This window comes from Nothobranchius furzeri, chromosome 1 (assembly GCF_043380555.1).
Source record: "Nothobranchius furzeri strain GRZ-AD chromosome 1, NfurGRZ-RIMD1, whole genome shotgun sequence".
NCBI lineage: Eukaryota > Metazoa > Chordata > Actinopteri > Cyprinodontiformes > Nothobranchiidae > Nothobranchius > Nothobranchius furzeri.
This window is the reverse complement of record NC_091741.1, coordinates 108,152,658-108,172,121: the sequence shown is the minus strand read 5'-3', so window position 1 is coordinate 108,172,121 and position 19,464 is coordinate 108,152,658. Positions and strand designations below refer to the sequence as shown.

General features: G+C 43.4%; 2 long non-coding RNA genes across 3 annotated transcripts; one reads left to right on the top strand and one right to left on the bottom strand.

Moving 5' to 3' along the window:
• Positions 1–14,870: 14,870 nt before the first annotated feature.
• Positions 14,871–17,544, top strand: LOC129162780 (uncharacterized). 2 transcript variants are annotated; one of them, XR_011521026.1, is made up of 6 exons: positions 14,872–16,002; positions 16,518–16,610; positions 16,744–16,907; positions 16,980–17,037; positions 17,112–17,182; positions 17,278–17,544. It is a non-coding gene; the product is annotated as an uncharacterized lncRNA (long non-coding RNA). The 2 variants fall into 2 exon arrangements; XR_008562770.2 differs by having other exon boundaries at positions 14,871–16,002; positions 16,744–17,037.
• A 201-nt stretch (positions 17,545–17,745) lies between these two features.
• Positions 17,746–18,495, bottom strand: LOC129162781 (uncharacterized). The gene is made up of 2 exons (XR_008562772.2): positions 18,222–18,495; positions 17,746–17,876 (listed from the first exon to the last, which is right to left on the bottom strand). It is a non-coding gene; the product is annotated as an uncharacterized lncRNA (long non-coding RNA).
• Positions 18,496–19,464: the final 969 nt, after the last annotated feature.

The following is a 19,464-nucleotide window of genomic DNA, read 5'->3' as shown; positions in this document are numbered from 1 at the left end:
ATATCGCGTCGTTTTAGGCACATAACTCCTAAACCAATCACTGGCAGAAAACAGATGTTTACGACGGCGGTAGAGAGCCACACGGATTACAAAGGATGCAAAAGGTCATTTTTGCACCTGTTTAACCCTAACACCCCCCAATTGGGGGCCTTTACAGTTTCATGTCCCAAAAAGACCCTTTTTACTCTAACTCCCCCAACTGTCTCTACCAGGTTACACAGACTTTGTGATTTAAAAAAAAAATGTCAGCAACTTTCAGCAAACTCTGACCCCGGCATGATCGTATTTTAGATACGAGGCAACCGGCAGAGCAGCCGATAAGAACATGGGGAATTTAGGCCATATTTACACACTTGTAAACCACATACACACACACACACACACACGCACACACACACACATGCTGTGATCTTGCTAAAAGCTTCTAAAAGGAGAGATGCAGTCTGTCTGAGGGTCACAATGGTAGCAAATCAATACTGGTGTCAAACTGTAGGATGACATTTTTATTTTCACGTGCATTTTTCTGGTTAGAACTCTATGATCCATGCCTCTAGGACTGCTAGCAGACTGTAGCCCTCCAAAGGTTTCACCAACAGCACCAGTAGTTCTAAGAAAAACAAGTGGCAGAGCAAATATCCCATCTCCCAGGTTCCCCAGTACAAGCCTGTAGCTTGAGGCAACAGCAGCGCTAAGATCTGGGGAACTGGAGAGCTTTATTGATTTGGACGTTCCTTAAAGGTTACACTGTCTCACATCTGCCTTCCCTGCAGACAAACAGAAAGGAAGACGGAGAGACTTCCAGGATGGATCACCATAAAGCATCACAGGCAGGAGTATTTTAGAGGTATCTTTTAATTTCATGCACGACAGCTCTCACATTTGTTTCCCTTCCTGCCCCTGTTCACTGCTTCTCTCTGCCTCTAATGCTTCCTCCACACACACACACACACACACACACACACACACACACACACACACACACACACACACACACACACACACACACACACACACACCACCTCTTTTCCCTTCTTTCTATCTCCAGGGTTTGCATTCAAATGACACTGCACTGTGATCCATCCGGATGGGGCTGAGGCACGGAAACGACGTTATTTTGAACTTGTTCTTTTTAGGTCTAAGTGAAGCCTTTTGGCCTTATGTAGGCAATGTATTCTGTAGTGCTGATGCAGCTGAGTGATGTGGGGCAGCTCATACAAGGAATTACAAGGCTTTTCAAACTAGAACCTACTTTATATGTATTAAATGTCATTGGGCAACAGTAAAAGCTGCATATGGCTGTGATCATGCCCTTTCTTTGTTTTGGTCTCACCCCAGTTGTTTTTTTTTTTTGTTGTTTTTTGTTTTTTGTTTAGGTGGTCAGAAATCATTCAGTTTGAAATAATTTGAGCATTCAGGTCAAAAAGTGTTAAGAGCTCTTTAGCTAGAGGTCAAAATGGTGTGTTTCTGTTTGCACTTCTGTCACCAGGGCTGGTGCTAGACTCTCATTTAACTACAGTGTGTGGTTCTCTTAGGTTGCCACCCAAAATGGAGCAGAGTAGGTGAAGTGATCCCATTCTTTTCTTTACTTTTCTTTTCTTTTCTTTTCTTTTGTCCTCAAATGTTCCTGGAAAACTGTCCATCCATCCAATTTCTGTACCCACTTATCTACGCAGGGTCTTTGGAGCCCATGTCCAGCAGTCATGGGGCAAAAGGGCCGCCCTACTAACACAGGTCCGTTGCAACAACGTTGTCGCAACGTATTTTCTAACACCTTGTGATGTTGCAGGAACGTCGTATGTTACGTAGTAGCGACTTCCAAAGTGAAATTCCGTTACGACGTTGTCAGAACGTCACATAGGATGTTGCTGGAACGTTGTCGCGACATATCCACAACTTTACTGCAATATTTACTGGAGAGGCTGAGAGACTAGGTAGGCCTATCAGGATCTGCTCTGGAGTGGTTCTCCTCCTATCTCTCTGAGCGCTCCTTTTCTGTGGCCGTCTCCAAGTTTAAGTCCTCCACCACCTCTCTTACCCATGGTGTCCAACAAGGTTCTGTGCTGTGGCTTCTGCTCTTCCTCCTCTACCTGCTTCCTCTTCAGCACATCCTGAGCTCCTTCAAAGGAATCTCCTACCATCTTCATGCAGATGAAATCCAACTGTACATCTCCTTTAAGCCCCATGAGATGTCTAAGCTGCAGCTGTTACACACATACTTAGACTCCATCAAAACCTGGATGGTGGGAGCTTTCTTCAGCTGAATGAAGATAAGACTGAGATCCTCATCTGTGCCCCAGACAAGCTGGTTCCCAAAGTCAGAGACTCTCATGGTCAGCTTGCTTCTCACACCAAACCTTCTGTCAGGAATCTTGGCGTGACCTTTGACCCAGCTCTCACCCTGGATTCTCATGTCAGTTCTCTTGTTCGCTCTTCCTTCTTCCATCTCAGCAACATTGCTAAGCTGAGTCCCATTCTGCCCCGCTCTGAACTTGAGACAGTTATCCACACCTTCATCTCCTCACGCTTAGACTACTGTAACTCTCTTTTCACGTGTCTGAGCAGAACCTCCCTGAACCGTCTACAGCTGGTTCAGAATGCCTGTGCTCAGCTTCTGACCAAGTCCTCCAAACACACCCACATCACCCCGCTTCTCCTCCAGCTTCATTGGCTGCCAGTCAACTTCAGGGTTCATTTCAAGATCCTGGTTCTGGTCTGTAAGGCCTTACATGGACAAGCACCATCTTACATTGGTGATCTTCTTACCCCAAAATTCTACTATCTCCGCTCCGCCCCCGCCTTCCGCAGCCGCTCGCTTCCGAACTCAAATTATACTGGTACCTGCTCTACAACGGCTCCGCTCCGGTGCTGAGACCTGAGGTGCGCAAACAAGCATGTGCGGGATTTTCGAGATCTTGCGATACAGTCCGAGCAATACATGCGGAAGTTAGATCCAAACACCCGTTGTGTGGGAGAAGCATCGAAATGAACTGTTTAACCTGCCCATCATTTGTGTTGAGAGATCAGCAGTGTTTGGATCAACAAAGGGTGACTGCTTTGATAGTGGAAACTGTATTTATGGCTTATTTTTGTGCATTTAAAGTTCAGTCGCCATTGATAGTTGTTAAAAGTTGTTAAACCTGTGCATATGAAACAACAAACGCTTTTTGTTTATCGATTTATTGTGAAATAACGGAAGCTGTGCTTGCTCCATTTCCTGTTGGGCGGTTGTGATCGATTCTATTTTTGCCGGATGGCGGAACGGTTGGTGGTGCACTGCGCCGCACGGCCGCAGTAGTGGTACAGCTCTGATTGACTACAACGGGACCGTTTTTGCTGCGGAGTTTGTGCCGGAGCGGAGATAGTGGAATTTTGGGGTTAGTCCCTACACCCCCAGCAGCTCCCTGAGGTCCAGTGATCAAAGCCTACTGGTTGTGCAGCACCAGGCTAAAGACCAAAGGTGACAGATCATTTGCTGCTGTGGCCCCCAGACTCTGGAACTCTCTCCCCCTGAGCCTGAGATCAGTGGACTCAGTGGTCTCCTTTAAAAAGCAGCTGAAGACTCACTTGTTCAAGCTGGCTTTTGTATGACCTTCTTCACCACTCTCTCTTTATTCTGCTCTCCCCACCTATTCCACCTTCCTCAGGATCCACTCATTTCCCTCTTTCCTATTCTCTTTCTTTCTTAACATTTTTTAATCACAATTGTCTATTTTTTGCCCATTTAAATATATTTTAACCATTTTCTAAATTCTTTTATATATTTTTAAATTTTTTGTTCCTCGTGATTTTTATCTTGAGAAGCACTATAGAAATGATATTTTTTTCTTCTTCTTCTTCTTCTTCTTCTTCTTCTTCTTCTTCTTCTTCTTCTTCTTCTTCTCTACTTGGAGAACTCATCAGCGGTGTTATGAAAAATAGGAAATAATGGCTTCTCAAAAAACCTTTGTGGTTACGCCTCAACAATTACACCATCTCACAAAACCCACCATAAGAGACGTAGCAGAGGCGGATCTTGACGCGGATGTGAAATTAATTATGCAGGAGACGGGACTAACGCCGTATGAGAAAATTAAAAAAAATACAACGCACTGTTACAGCGTTAGCTGGCTCTGGCGAGAGCCGGATTACAAGAGGATTTACAGATTGTCCCCCCCACCGAACAGAACTCTTGAATGAGCTGATACCACTGCTGCTGCTGTGCCAGCTGATCAATCTGAAGCTGTCATTCGAGACGTGCTGCAGAATTTGCCGGCACGCAGCAGGAGAAATGCAGAGTACCTGCTGAAGATGACACGATTTAATTGGGGACCAGCGGGTGAAATTATATAAAAAGGCAATATATAGAAAGGATGTCACATCCTGGTTAAAAACATCACCAACCCATTAAAAAAATAACAACAACCAGAAACAATGGGGTGGATGCATTTCCTAAAAACTGGTGGAGAAAAATGTCCCGTTATCAGTAGTGCGCGTCAGCAGATTACGCAACTCAGGAGCGAAGGGGGATTACTTCTGGCTGCGGGTGAAAAAAGAAGAAGCAGCTGCCGGTTCAGGAAATGCCCAGTATTTTAAAGAAGAAACCAAAGAGAGAGATAATTTTATCTCCCAAATGGAACGATCAACCCACTTCGAAGAAATTGATCCGCTTTCCCCCTTAAATAAATCACATGTTCAACTTTTTGTTTGTTCAATAAAACGTTTGTTCAAAACAAATTTCACAGTCCATGACATTCTTTAAACATTTTGAGAGAACAACTCATCTGTGTGAAATGCAAATCATGACATTTTATACAATTTCTATATTTTTTAACAAAATTAAAAGCCATGGCATCATTCATCAACACATTTTTATGATATTTAGACAGAATTTGTTTGAGAGAAACCCCGAAGGCTTTATGGCATTGGAATAATACGCAGTGATGTCCGCAGCGGTCGGATGTCAAACTCTGCAGCATGGTCATCCTGATAATGTATTTCTGAGCACCGTTCTTTTAGAAAATTCAGGATGGTTTTGTTGTAATATTCAAACTCTGGTGAAAATCCGTAAGAATCGAAAAATGTCCCGAGGCCATCTTGCTCCACAGCTAACGCTAACCAGTGTTCATCAGGTAAATGAGCCAGGTGGGTGTTCACCACAAAATAGGTCAGGAGCTGTATTCTTTTAGGGATTGTAGACAGTTGATCAGAGGCAAACACGCCTGAAAAAAGATGATCTCCCCACAGACTCACACAATTGTTGAGATGAATCGTAAGCTTGGAACTTTGGCTGAGATTCATGCTTTGGCACAAAAGATGGATGCCATCAAGGAGAAAGTGGACGAATCAGCACGGATTGGGATAGATCGATTTACGCCATTATTGGGATTTTGAGAGGTTGAGGACCAACGGAACTTTAAGACAGAGAAGAAATTATCTCTGTCTGGCCCTAAAACAATTTCTAATCTGAATCTGGTGCCCTTGAGCCTGTAAGGCTACAACAAATACTCCCCGTCAGAAGATATGTGGAATGCTGCCGTTGCTATGGCAACTCGGTGTCCGATCCCAGCCTGGGCGGGACTGCGGGCTGTGAAGGCCGCTGAATCGTTCCAGGAGTCACTGTGCCCTCCAAACCTCAACAACCTCCTTCCCCTGCCCAGAATGAGGTGACGTGTGCTGCTTATCATGGCTGCAGGAACTGACGTGTGGAGAGTCCCAAACCCACCACCCCACCTAGTGGACACTTATGTTGTGTGATGTCTGAAGTCGGTTGCATCTCTGTCCGAGGTGTTTTTTTGCATAGCAAAGCTGTTCTCCCTGTGGAGGGTAAAGCTTGGTTTATGCTTTACGTGTCCGTGAGGTTCGCACGGCTCTGTGTGGCAAAATTGCGTCATTTTAACAGCCGCGCCTCAGCACGGCCCAAACTTTCCACACCGCGCACCTAGGCAATTTTCTAACCACGCGGACGGTAGGGCATGGAAAAACATGGGGGACTGGCAAGAACTAGTATGGCAGAGGTTCGTAAATACACACATTTGTATGGTTCAGCTCTCAAAGATCACCGTGATCAACATGTTGTTAATATTTCTTGGAGAGAAATAGCTCGCACTGTCAGAAAAGATGAGGACGCTGTTAAAAAAATGCTGGAATGCCATGTTGTAAACAACAGTAATTTTTACTTCTACTATGGTGTAGTGTTGGATGCATGCCGTAGACCTCCATGCTGCCCCCTACAGTTTGGGAGAATATTGGCTCACCGCAGAGACAAGCCGCATAAACCATAAACGCTGCAAGTTGTGAAGCGCGTTCCATCCGTGGGCCGCATCACCAAGCGGAAAGTAAATGTGTCAAGCATAAACCAAGCATAACTCTGAAGTGTCTTTTTTCCCTCCACCTGAACCAATCCTCTTGTAACCCTCTGATCTCTATTAAGGTAGCGCGACTCAGGGTTGCGAATGACCACAGTCACCAATTCTTGTCATGTGTCTTTGCCTATGTATGTATGTCTGATCTCTGAATTGTGCGTACTGAAACTCTAACTTCCCTCTGGGATTAATTAAGTATCTTTGAATTGAATTTGAATTAAATATTCCGTGCAGTTCATGATCATCCATCAATAATAATCAAGCAGCACCTCTTTCTTTGAGTTTATCTCGAGAATGGATTCATAGCAGGCATACACAATGAGTGTAGCTGTCTCTCTCAGCGGGGTGCCAAAGCCATTCTCAAGTTGCCATTAGCAACAGAAGACAAAGCCTCTACATCATCTGTAGAGTTCAGATTGAAGGCAAACAACGTATAGCCTTGTTAATCTATCCTGTTAATCGCAAGAGGCACATCTTTCAAATGTCTGGAGGTGGCAGTAAACAGATTATACAATTCTCTGACGGATGTTCTTGCATCAAAAGTCAACTGGAATGCTTTTGATGGGATCTGCTTGCCGTCCCTGCACAACGCAAGATATTCCACATTCATGTGGCGAAAATTGCACGGAGAAGGTCTCCGCGCCCTGTATAAACTTCGTGAACCACTAATCCCAGTACTATATATTTAGGGATAGCTCAGAGAAAGAGCTTCTCCAAATTACATATCCTTGAATTTTGTGAAATCAAGTATGTTTTGACTGTAATGGGCTTGACACACGGGAGGCGACAAACGACCACGATCAGCGAAATTTGTCGCTGTCTCTTTTATTACCTGACACACGGGAGGCGATCCGCGGCAGCGGCAAAGCCGTCTACGCGTTCTGTTCCTTTTCCGGACTCGCCTTAAAAGAACCATGAGGCCTGAACCCTCCTGAGCGTTAGGTTCAGTGATTTTGCTGACGGCTCGCATCAACACATCTGACACGATCCCGGTCGCAGCCTTTTTGAGATGCGGCTTCGTCAAAGCAAATCCTTTTTTAACAAAAGGTGATATAAATCTGAAGAGTCTGGAAAATATCGAACCAAAGCCGCGCCCGTATAAACAAGGAACGCCGCTAAAACCCGGGAGACCTTAACCGGCCTGAGTTATGTAATTATTAATAAATCGGTTGGGGTCATTTCTCTGCAGGTGATAAATCATTTTTCGTTTGCAAGATGTAGGCCACACTGAGTAAAAGGGCGTAACTGACCCTCTCACCCTGCTTCACGTACATTATATTATTGTATTTCTGTGATGGGAGTGAGAGGACCTGAAATGAAGCCTCACCCTTGTTTTTCCATATAAGAAGCGAATTGGCTCATTCTGATCAGATTTTATTTCAATATGAATGTTTTCTATATGATTCGTAGAGACAGGGATGTAATCCACAGGGTTAAACACGTGAGTGATCGTGTTCCCAAAGGTACCTTCAACTTTCACCGTACGTAATAACGGGGCATACACATCACCCACCAACTGCTCGGTCACTATGTCTGAATAACAATAAAACTGATATAGACCGCCGGTTAAATCGGGGTGATGAGGCGCTGATTTGAGCGGTTTATTGCTGGATGACGCTTCAGGTGTCAGCCACTCTTCGACATTAAAACCTAGCATATACACCAAAGGCGCTGCAAATCTAAATTCTATTTCACCACCAATCTGATATTTGAGAGTGGGATCAGGGCCTCTGAAAATGAGACAGAATTCAACATTAATCTTTCTCATAGCAGTCTCGGACTCGTTCTTAAGTTGTTGCAAATTTTTATAATATCCAGGACTAATCGGAGCTCTGTTGATTTTCTTAGGTTTGCTCATTCTTCACCATTCGAAAAAAGCCCGCTCATACGGTAAATTCAACCACGAGTGCGTGTATGTAATTTCCGTTAATCCAACCTGCCATGGTCCATTCAAGTTGATCTCGGTCGATAGGTTTACTTTCTGCAACTTGGCTTCATAAAATGACCCTTCAATTTTTTCCCCATCAAAATCTTTGAGTTTATAAACTGGTGGCGAGCGATGAAGACACTCAACCACTGTGAACAGTTCGTGTGTGAAACTCTGCTCATGTTTTTTATCAAAAACACCACTGAGTTTGGAAATTCTCACAACGTCTCCCCTTTTAAACTTCATTTTCTTTGCAGGCTTCAGTGAGGTGGCTCCGTAAGGTTATGAAACATCTGCCTTTGATTTTCCATGTATACTACAGCGGGGGACATTTTGATGGATGAGTGGTAGCTATGGTTATAACCTCATACTAAATCTTGAATCACATCTATGTAGCGATGGGTGTTTTTGGCTGTGACATATCTCCACATTCTACCTTTTAGAGCAGGGATTCCCTAAGTGTGGTGCGCGCACCCCCGGGGGTGCGCGAGCTGCCGCTAGGGGGTGCGCAAGGTGAAAAGTGTAATGGCTGCGGAGCTCAGAGAAGTCTGTCATATGTCACCATTGGCGTAGCCAGAAACTAATTTGTGGGTGGGCCTAAGAAATAGTAAGTGGGCCCAATAAATGCAATTGAAAACAAGTATATTTTGCTTGTGTGTGTGTGTCCTCCGCATGTGCCCAAGCTTCATAATAATGATGCGCTCCGAGCTTCAGCACTCTAACCTGCGCACGCTGTCAATAGCAAGATATGTTCCGTATTTGATCATTTTTAACGATGTTGAAGATACCTGAAGGTGGTGAGTCATTCTGGCAGATTGTAATTAACACCCTGTCTCATGCAGGTGTTCTGACGTTGTAAACCTCACACACAGAACATTGTGGATGTAACAAAATAAATCAAGAAATTATTCCCATCTGAGCATTTTAGCATTATTATATTATTATATTAGCACACTGACTGTGGGACAGCATTCTAAATGTGTCAGGCTATTAACAGTGTGCTGAAGATCTGAAGTTCAGAGTGCGTCTGTCAGCGGTCAGACGCGTTCCAGCCAAGCCCCCACAATGCGGCTCTAAAATGGGGCCCAACCCGGAAGTACGAAAAATTACAGTTCCACCCTCATCCTCTGGGGGCTGGTGTCAGAAGCGAGCAAATCCTCATTGACTCCCATGTTAAAAATACCAATTTCACAGCAGAAATAAACATGTTTACAGCCTGGAACCAAAACATGTTTTTGGTTTAAATGATCTAGTTTACACTCATGACAACTCTGAGGGGGGTGAATTTTTTTCTCACTCTTCTGTTTAAGTGTATTTAAAGCCTAAAAATCTGTATGATTAATGAGCATCCGACCCACGTGACCGCCACCTCAGACCCACGTGACCACAGAGCTAGCTCCGTGGAAAGGCCTCAGTAGAGCCTCAGTCTGGCTTGGAAACTGCTCCGGGATTTTGAGTCTCTGTGTTTGTGTCTTCTTTTTTGGATATTTTTTGTGCAGTTGTTGGACAAAATGACTTGCTGTGGCATTAATTGCACTAATAGAGCGTCCAAGCAGTCTCCACTTCATTTTTTTTTGGTAAGTAAAATTATATTTATGTATTTTAGGTCACTGCCGAGCTGAGCTTAGATTTTAACATGTACTGTTTAACCATGAAATTTAAATGTAACAGGGTAAAACCCAGTGCATTTAACATAATGCTGCACTTTAGAAAATGGGTTGAAATATAACATGTTGGTGGAGCTGGGTTCCGACTATCAGGTTGTGGAGCTCTTGGGAGACAGATGTTTTCCACCCTGTTCTCCCCTCCCCGCAGCTCGGCGCATCTCTGTCTGATCGCAGCTTCTGTCTGCTGCGCGGGCTGATGGCTTGTGGAGCTCTGGGATGGAAACCTTTCCACCCGGTTCTCCCCAGCGGCAGCTCTGCCCATCTCAGATCACAGCAGCGCTTGTCTGCTGTGCGGCTGCCGGCTTGTGGATCTCGGAGACTTCGGTGTTCCACCCGGTTTTCCCCAGCGGTCAGCCCGGCGTATCTCTGACTCAGAAGCTCTGGTGTTGTGCACAGTTAACTCTGGTTGTAGCTAGGTTGCTACCTCCGTTAGCTTAGCTCCCACCTCCGCGTTAGCTTTGGGTTAGCTTCAGGTTAGCTTGTAGCTAGTTCGACCGGGTGTCGTCAGTTGATCCCAGCGTTACAGCTCCACTCTAAGCTCCACCTGCACAAGCTTATGGACCTGCTGTTCGACTCTGTGGTGGTGGATCCTCTCCCATATCAGGAGTACTCAGACAAAATTCCTGTTCCAGAACCTCTGCCCAGTTCCAAAGACCAGACAAACGGGATGCTGTGAGCAGGCACAGGTCCAGGTTTTAAAGTGCACGTAAGGTGAGCTAAACAACAAGAAATTGTAATTATTAGTTAGTATTCTACTCTGTGTGGTATTTCCTTCTCTCCTCAGCCAGGCTGCACTCCTCTAATGTGGCTATAACAGAAGGTGCATCCTCACACCTGTAACCATCATCCAGGGTTGCCAACTGTTTTTGACTGAAAGTAGCTGAAGTTCCCCCCCAAAAGTTGCTAGATGTCACCAGATGACGTCCCATGCTAATTTACTTATTGATTACATCATTACGCACATTGGCGTTCATTTTCCCCATAGCATAACTCAGACCTCCTGCTTTCCTCATTCTCACAGCCATTTTCCTAAAAAGCAGTTTTTTTACACCTTCTAGTTTCTCAACTTCTCTGTTGTGTATTCTCTCCATCGTGATAATAACGGCGCACCGAGCAAAAGGGAGCGGGTGTCTCATGGTATACCTGTGTCACTGAAGGAAATTCAGATTAGCCACAGAGCTGCGTGTGTAAACGGGATGGTAGCTGAAACTCCCGTTGACTTTATTTGCCAAATGCAGGAAAAGCCAAAGTGTCTGATGGCTGCAGAACCAGAGATCGCAGTTTGACGCCTGCGCCATCTCTAGTAGACGCGTGAGCCTGCAGCAGCAGCAGACGTCGACGGTCTCCAGCTCTGCAGCAGTACCTTTGTCTGCATTGCTAATCCGTAGGGAATATCTACAAGAAAGTTCTACAGAAAGTAGCAACGGGTCCTGAGGAATGTAGCTAGGTGCTTTTTGGAAAAAAAGTTGAGGGGGGTCAAAAAGTCGTTAGGAACAGCGACAAAGTCGCTGAATTGGCAACACTGCCATCATCTCATCTGGCAGGAGAACAAAAACAGCTGGTGGCCAGTCAATCATCTGTATTTTGTTGTTTTTCAATAAAGAATGACAAATTATTTAAGTTCATGGTTTTTTAGCACACAAATATCTATCAGTAAAAAATATCTACAAAGCTAATATTTACATAACAAGTTTGATTGGGTTTTGCAATACGGCACTGTTTATTTTAGTAAGATTTTTAAACCAAATAGTAAAGAACACATTTCTATTGGCTGCTAAGAAACTGTTGGACTTAAAACAGGCCTGTTGTAGAAACAACTTGGCATAAATGATTCTTCCTTTCTTTTTTGTCTACTCTTAACAAAGAAATTCCAGTAATTGAGCAAAAACATTTATTTTTTTTTACATCGCATTTTATAAAATAACAGGACACAAAGTGTCGGGACATTAAAAAAAATACTTAAAATAACTAAAGGTGTCAAGGCTGTGAGGATGTTAGGACCCAAATATGCAGAACCCAGGATGACAAGAGGCAGAAGGAGGTTCAAAGTAAAAATGCTTTTATTTTAGGATAAAGAACAAAAGTAATCCGAGGCAGCGAGCCAAAGTACAAAACGTCCTGGGGAACAGGAACCCCCAAAGCTCTTCTTAGAGCACAAAAACCTGGAGACAAAAGTTCATACAGCGCACGAGCAACGCTGACAACATACAACAATGAACCGACACCAGACACAGACAAGACAGAGCTTATATACACAGGGAGAAGTAATTAGGGAAAATGGTGGCAGGTGTGTGAAGTGAGAGCTGGAGGGAAGACAGGTGAACCTAATAATCAAAATGGGCAAACAGAAACAGAGGAGGGCAAACTAAACCTAAGAAACTCTAAGACACCAAAACTAAACCTAAAGGCTGCGGGAAGGACTAACACACACCATCACACACACAAATGCACTAATATAAACAGGAATGGGGAATGGACAAGCACACACACACACAGAACTACACACACACACACACACACACACACACACACACACACACACACACACACACACAACTACACCCACACCCACACACAAACAATGAGCAGGGGACTGAATCTCACACACACGTCGAGCTGGGGTCAAAGAAGCTGTGGACTACAAGGACACAGAATGTAAATGAGACCTGGAGGACCTGGGGATGAATGAGATGACACAAGACCTGGGAGGAATAGACTTAAAGGACTACCAACATAAGACACATAATGGACACAGACAAAGGACACATGAGGGCGCTATGAGACACAAAAGGGGAATCTAAAGAGGGATGGAGGACATAAGGAGACACATGGGGAAGACACAGACACAGACCATGACAAAAGGGGCCAAGAGAGCTGCAGAGTGAGTGAAACATTGGATTGTGAAGGAAGAACAGTTCTCAACAGTGTGATATGAGGTTGTAGAAGGTGAAGCCGGTGCAGGTCCTCCATCATGTTCACCAGCTTTACACTGCTGACCTCCCCCATGTCATTGCCGCCACAGTGGATGAGAAGGACTTCAGGAGCTGCTCTTCCGTGCATGGAGTTGAAAAAGAAGGGGAGAAGGTCTTTCCACCTCAGTCCGCCCCAACCGAACCAGGAGACACAGACGTCAGGGAGGCCAAGGTTTTCTCAGAGGGTCTCTGCAGCTCTCTGGGCACCATGCCTCACTCAGCTGTCACCAATTATCCAAATGGCTACGGAGAAAAAAAATAACAGGTTTGACCTAGCTGTTTAAAGTACAAAACCATACATGAAGTGGTCAAGACAGGTATTTGGAACTTACACTTGCTGCGTTGTGTAGCTGATGTTGGAGACACACAGGCTGCCATGGTGACCTTTTAACAGATCTAAGAAAAAAATGTAATAAAAGAATGAAACTTAAAAACTCCCAGACCTCATTTCATGATTGCTAATCAGCTATGGCTGATTTTTTTTTTGGATCACAGTGAGTTACACTAATTCTAATATAGTTTTATTTCTATTATACATACATACTTTTTAACTGTTATTTTCACATGACTATTATCAGGCTGTCTTGTTCTGGTTGTCATGATAATAATTCTGTTTCTTCCAGTAAGTTATCTTGTGCTTTCTTCATCTGTATAATGTCTCTTTACTTTTGGTGAATTGTACTGAGTCCAGAATAAAGGCTACTTGGCTGTAAAAGATACAAACAAGTATTACGTTTTGGAAATATATGAAATGTATTTGGCCTGCTAATTTATCGCAAATACTAATATCGCACTTTTTTCATAGTCTGGCCGGTCCTGCTACTCCGGAGCAACTTATATAACAAAACATGTAGGCTACACCGCGCTGTTGCGGGCCGGCTCCGACCCAAGAATGAGTTCCCCGTCCTACTGGGAGGGTTTCAAACACCACCTTCCTCTGCTGGAGACCGTGGCATGCTGCTGCGGTGCATTATTTGGTTATTGTTACCGGTACTTGTCTTGCAATGTGAAACGCTTGGTCTCAGATTTTGTAAGAACGATAATAAAATGTCCCCCCAAAATACGACTTATATATGTTTTTTTCTTCTTCGTTATACATTTAATGGTTGGTGCGACTGAGGAGCGACTTATAGTCCGGAAAATACGGTACGTTAAAAATAGTGAAAACTTGCTCAAAGCAAAATATATTTTCATTACGGAAATAACTTATAAACTTAACGATTTAATATTTTTTTATTCACAGAAAGGTACTTTTCATGAAAAAGCGCCGCAAACCTCCACCTGAACTCCATGCGGTCGATGGGTGTTCCACAGAGTTAGCTCCGGTTGAAGCTAGGTGGCTACATCCGTTAGCTTGGCTCCCACCTCCGCGTTAGCTCTTGGCTAGCCAGGGTTAGCTTCAGGTTAGCTTGTAGCTAGTTAGACAGGGTGTCGTCAGTTGATCCCATCCTTACAGCCCCACCCTTAGCTCCACCTCTCTTCCCTTTTTTGGAGTTGTCTGGGCTTGACGGAACCTGTGACATGGTCAAAATGGCGGTGTTGGCCACCTCCCATTTTAGTACAAAAACGTGTTATTGGAGACAACGGAAAGGAGATGTCCAGTATATTTACGTCGATGGTTCCAGCGGAACTACGGCTCACGGGTGCACATGTGAGCACATCTGGGCTGGGCATAAGTAATTTTACAACATTGGTTTAAATAGCGCCAATAATGAGACGCGGTGACTGGAGCGGCTCATGGAGCTGTGCCACACACACACACACACACACACACACACACACACACACACACACACACACACACACTGATTCAACAAGCGTGCCGTCAGACTGAAGGCAGACATGAGCGCTGCCTCCTCCGTGATAAAAACTTTTAAGAGGTTTTATAACAACATTTTTCTTTCAACGTCATATTAAGATATTAACTTCTATTTTTTGATGACGTATGAAATTTGAGTCCGCTCCAGCCAGTGACTCCTCATGAAACCTGACTACAACTCCTGTTACTGCAACATTTGTTATTCCAGTCCGCGTGGCGGCAGATCGCAGATTCAGCCACACCATAAACAGAGTTGTCGGTCTGAGGAAAAAGTGAACCTCATGGCTATAGCTTTTCCATCTTTTCCCCTATAGACATTTGATTACACACAAGTAGGTGATCAGTTCAGGTTTACGCAGAGCAGAAGGAAGGAGAGAGCTCTGGCCACAGGTTAAACGTTCCTATTTTAAGAAAACCATTAAATTGCATTGTTTATGTGCTACCTGGGCACTCTAAATATCGATTTAAAATTAAATCAAAGGAAATTGTAATGGTACCGAATGTTTATTAAAGAGCAAGTTTTGCTGATGAACTGTATAAATGAGTGTCTAATAGTGTTTTAAATGTGTGTATTCATTATTTTAGCATTTTGGTGCATTTTCTTTAAAAATTAAAAATTCTGCCTAAATACCACAGTATAGCTCCACCTTCAGCTTAAAACATAGAATTTGACTCATTTTGAATAAATTTTGGCCAATGGCTAAAGAGTAAGATACTACGTAAACCAGTAGAGTACTACGTAGCAGCTCTGTGTCAACGTTATAAAAGCATCGGGAGTCTCGGCCACGCCTTGTGGCGAGTTGGGAGTTGGATTTGCATGCGAGTGTAGGAGGTTAGCCGTAGTTCAGCATTAGCATATAGCATTAGCATATCCTAGTCTTTAGCATAGCTTTTAGTGTTATACATACTTATTTAGTGTTAGCTTGGCTGTTGGATATTGTAGTTTAGTTACTGTTTGGCTGTTAGTGTAATTAGGAAAGTAGTTTGGGTTTAGTGCTCCATATCGTGTTAGCATGGTGAGATGGTGTAGTGTAGTATGGTTGCGGAGCTCTGTCGGGTTGCACTCCTTTCTGCTGGACTTAGAAATTAGGCGCCAGTGGTTGCGTGTCTGGAAAAGATTCAGCTCCCGCCTGGTGCTGTAGTTTGCAACCAGCATTTTACCCGCGATTCTGCACGTCTCCGTTCCAAGAGGGAGGCTGTGCCCACCGTGGCTCTTCCGCGATTTAGATACAGCCCACCGACTCTGCTCCCCCACCATGACGGGCTACAGTCTGAGGTGAGTAAGCTAAATAAAAGTTTTAACATCTTCTAAAGACAATTCCCTTCCTAAATGCAAAGTTTGAGAGATGTGGTTCACTCCATTTAGCTAATATCAGCCTGCACTGCCTTCGGGCTGATTTGTCAAGTTCACAAAATGTGGAACGGGATGTAAGGTTAGAATCAGCGGCGAATCGGAACACATCTCGAAGCCCTGGCCGACAAAACGGTCCACATGACTGTCAGGCTCAGAGAAAATTCGGGTTGTTTTTGTGTCAGTCGGTAATTCTGCAACAGTGACTCTAACTAATGCAGCACTAGTTGACAGACAGCATTACAGCGTGAAATCCAGCACAGCGTGACCCGGTTCCGTGAGGAATTCTGTTCAGGAGGTCGCATTTCAGGATCTCCACATCATATGTGACTGACTTTTACGTTATAATAACATCACACTATAAAGCGCCTATATGGGACAGTTTCTTTTGTATTTTATCTGACTTTATGAACATCAATGTGCTTCTATTTTTTTTCCAGGCTAAATCTACCCAAGACACTGGCTGTCAGACTGATTTAGTAGTCTGCAAGAATGCACTTGTCCAGGCTGACGTGGTGTTACCCGTAGCAAAGGTGAATTATTTTTAATAATCTTCTATGTAAACATTTTATTACCTTCTAGTTTTAATTTGTTTTACAGATTGTTACAAGTGATTTTATGCTCTTTTAAACGTTTATAAATGTGCTGCTTCTTTGTTTTTTATAGAGCTCACAGCCTCAGTGTCTTGTGACACAGGGACCATGACAGAAATTCATCTTCCAGAAGGTCCCAGAGCATCCACACCTCCTGAAAAGACCAAGATGTGAGGTGTCTGCTGTTGATTCCAGCTTCCACCTCAGTGACAGTGCAAGCTCAGTGAACTGTTCAAGGTAAAAAAATTAAAACATTTCTGAATTTTTAAGATATTAACAATTAAATAAGTATGTGATTACATCATGAAGGAGGCTACTGATTCTGGCCCTGTGACACTTGGTGGTGACGTGTGAGCTGATTCACCTGGTAAACAACTTTTAAATTGAATATTTTGTTTTTGCTATCAAAAGTAAATTAACTAATAACCTGCATTATTGCAGGACACTCAGCAAAATATGGACTCTACACCATGAGGCAGGCACACGTTAATAACTCTATAAGAGCACATAAGGTGAGCAACACCACAGATTATTGTTATTATTGTACACTGTCCTGGATTTGTTTTCTTTCTGCATGATTTGTTTTCTTTCTGCATCTCATCATTAGCCTGGCTGATCACCTGATAACTCCTGTCATCTGGTTATGACAGCATGAGGATGTCCTCACACACCTGTCATCTGGTTATGACAGCATGAGGATGTCCTCACACACCTGTAACCTATCAGATCATCTGGCAGAATAGAGAGAGAAGAGACAACACCACATCTCCTGTTCCTGGAAAGCCTTCAGCCATCCTTCGATGACTGAGAACCTCCATCAGCTCTGTCTCCTGTCTGCCTACAATTATTATAATAAATATTGTGTTTGACAAGTTTTTTGTGCTGCCAAATATCTCATTTTGATTCCAGTTTTGATATTTTAATGGATATTTATAAATTACATTAATTGAATGATCACATTGTTGCATGTTTAACTAGCTCTATTGTGATCAATTAAACTAGCACCTCACTGTTAAAAGCTCATTTTAATTTCAAGCATGTTTAAGTATTTATGGGCATGAACAAAAACAGGAAATATATAAATTGAGATTTATTTAATTAATATAACAAATAAGGGGGAAAGAGTCATTGAAAGGCACATTCTTCTGGAAGCTCCTGATCCTGACGACACCAGCAGGAGACCAGCTGCAGACACCAGAGGACCACCTGCAACCAAGAGCAGCTAGTATCAGTAAATAAATAATGAAATCAGGGCAGTTTTAGTGAGCTGAACACATTACAGAATAATTTTCTCATGGGATATTTTCATAACTTTATGCAGCAGACTGTAGCTTGAGCCCAGATCTCCTGGAGACCTGCTATCCAGCACGTTTCAGTGGATTTTCCTGCTTTAACAGGTTAGACAAGCTGTTAAGCAGCTCAGCTGTTTGTTGCTGATTAAAACCAGGTGTGTTGATGCAGATAAATCTCTAAAACATGCTGAATACTAGCTCTAGGGCCGTGGAGACAAACCCTGCAGCTAATCTGATGCTATGGCTAACGGCTACTTACATTCAGAGATGGTTCTGTTGGGTCGGTTCCGGTAATTTCAGGCAACTCACAAGCTCAGAACAATAAGGCTCATGTCCGCTTGTCTCCTCCAATTAGACTTGGTCCCTTCTTCTCGAGTGTCTGGGTAAGGAGGGGGAGAAACGTCCTCCACTTCTAATAACTGCTCAGAGTGAAGGGAGCTAGCATCGTCTAGTTAGCCGTCGTCTTCGTCACTGCCGCGGCTCCGCCCTCTCGGTCCTCCAGGCAACGCCTACCAATGTTGCAGTTTTTAAAATTGATACGTGGGTGGAGTAAGACTCTGAGGCACACTTGACATGCACTTTAGTTACTATTTCAAAAATACATAATACATAAACATAAAAATGAAAGTGATGGGGAAAAAGGTTGCTCATATATTTTAACCCTGTCTGTCGAGTGACTGTTTAGCTTGACGTCTGATATATATATATATATATATATATATATATATATATATATATATATATATATATATACATAGCCATGCTCTGATGTGGGGCTGGGGGGTGCGTCGACATGGTCGGGACATAGAAGGGGGTGCGCGGCTAAATAAGTTTGGGAACCACTGTTTTAGAGTCCTGTTAAATCTCTCCACAACGCTGGTCTTTACGCTGCTGGCTGTGGCAAAGTGCACAATGCTGTGTTTCTTCATGCGGGCATCAAATTTTTTATCAAAAAATTCTATACCATCATCCGTCTGCAATGTTTTAGGGGTCCCACTTTCTTTCAAAACTGAAGCAAAATCTTCTGTAACATCATTCCGCGATTTGTTTTTCAGGACTCGTACATACGCTTTCTTTGAAAATACATCTATGATGGTTAATATAGGTAATTAAAACCGTTGTTTGATTTTGACAAGGCCTGCACGTCACATAAGTCAGCTTGAAACTGCTTTAGTGACCCTGAGACATAAATCTTGTTTCTCGGAAAACAAACTCTTGCTGGTATGTGGAGTGTGTAAGCATCTTGTTCTGAGAGAAAATCGCGAGCCTTATCCGATGAAACTTTTTCCCCAGTCTCTCGTTGTAAACCGGCTCCAAACCTTTCCACACCTCGTAACTACCCTGATGTTTTGGTGAAAAATAAACCTTTTTCATTACCTCCTCCATCTCTGACGGATGCTTGAAAAAAAAAAGTTACATATTCATTCTCATTATTTCTTTTTATTTAATAAATTGTACACGTGACAATAAAGCTAGCCAGATATAAGGAATAAAATCTAATC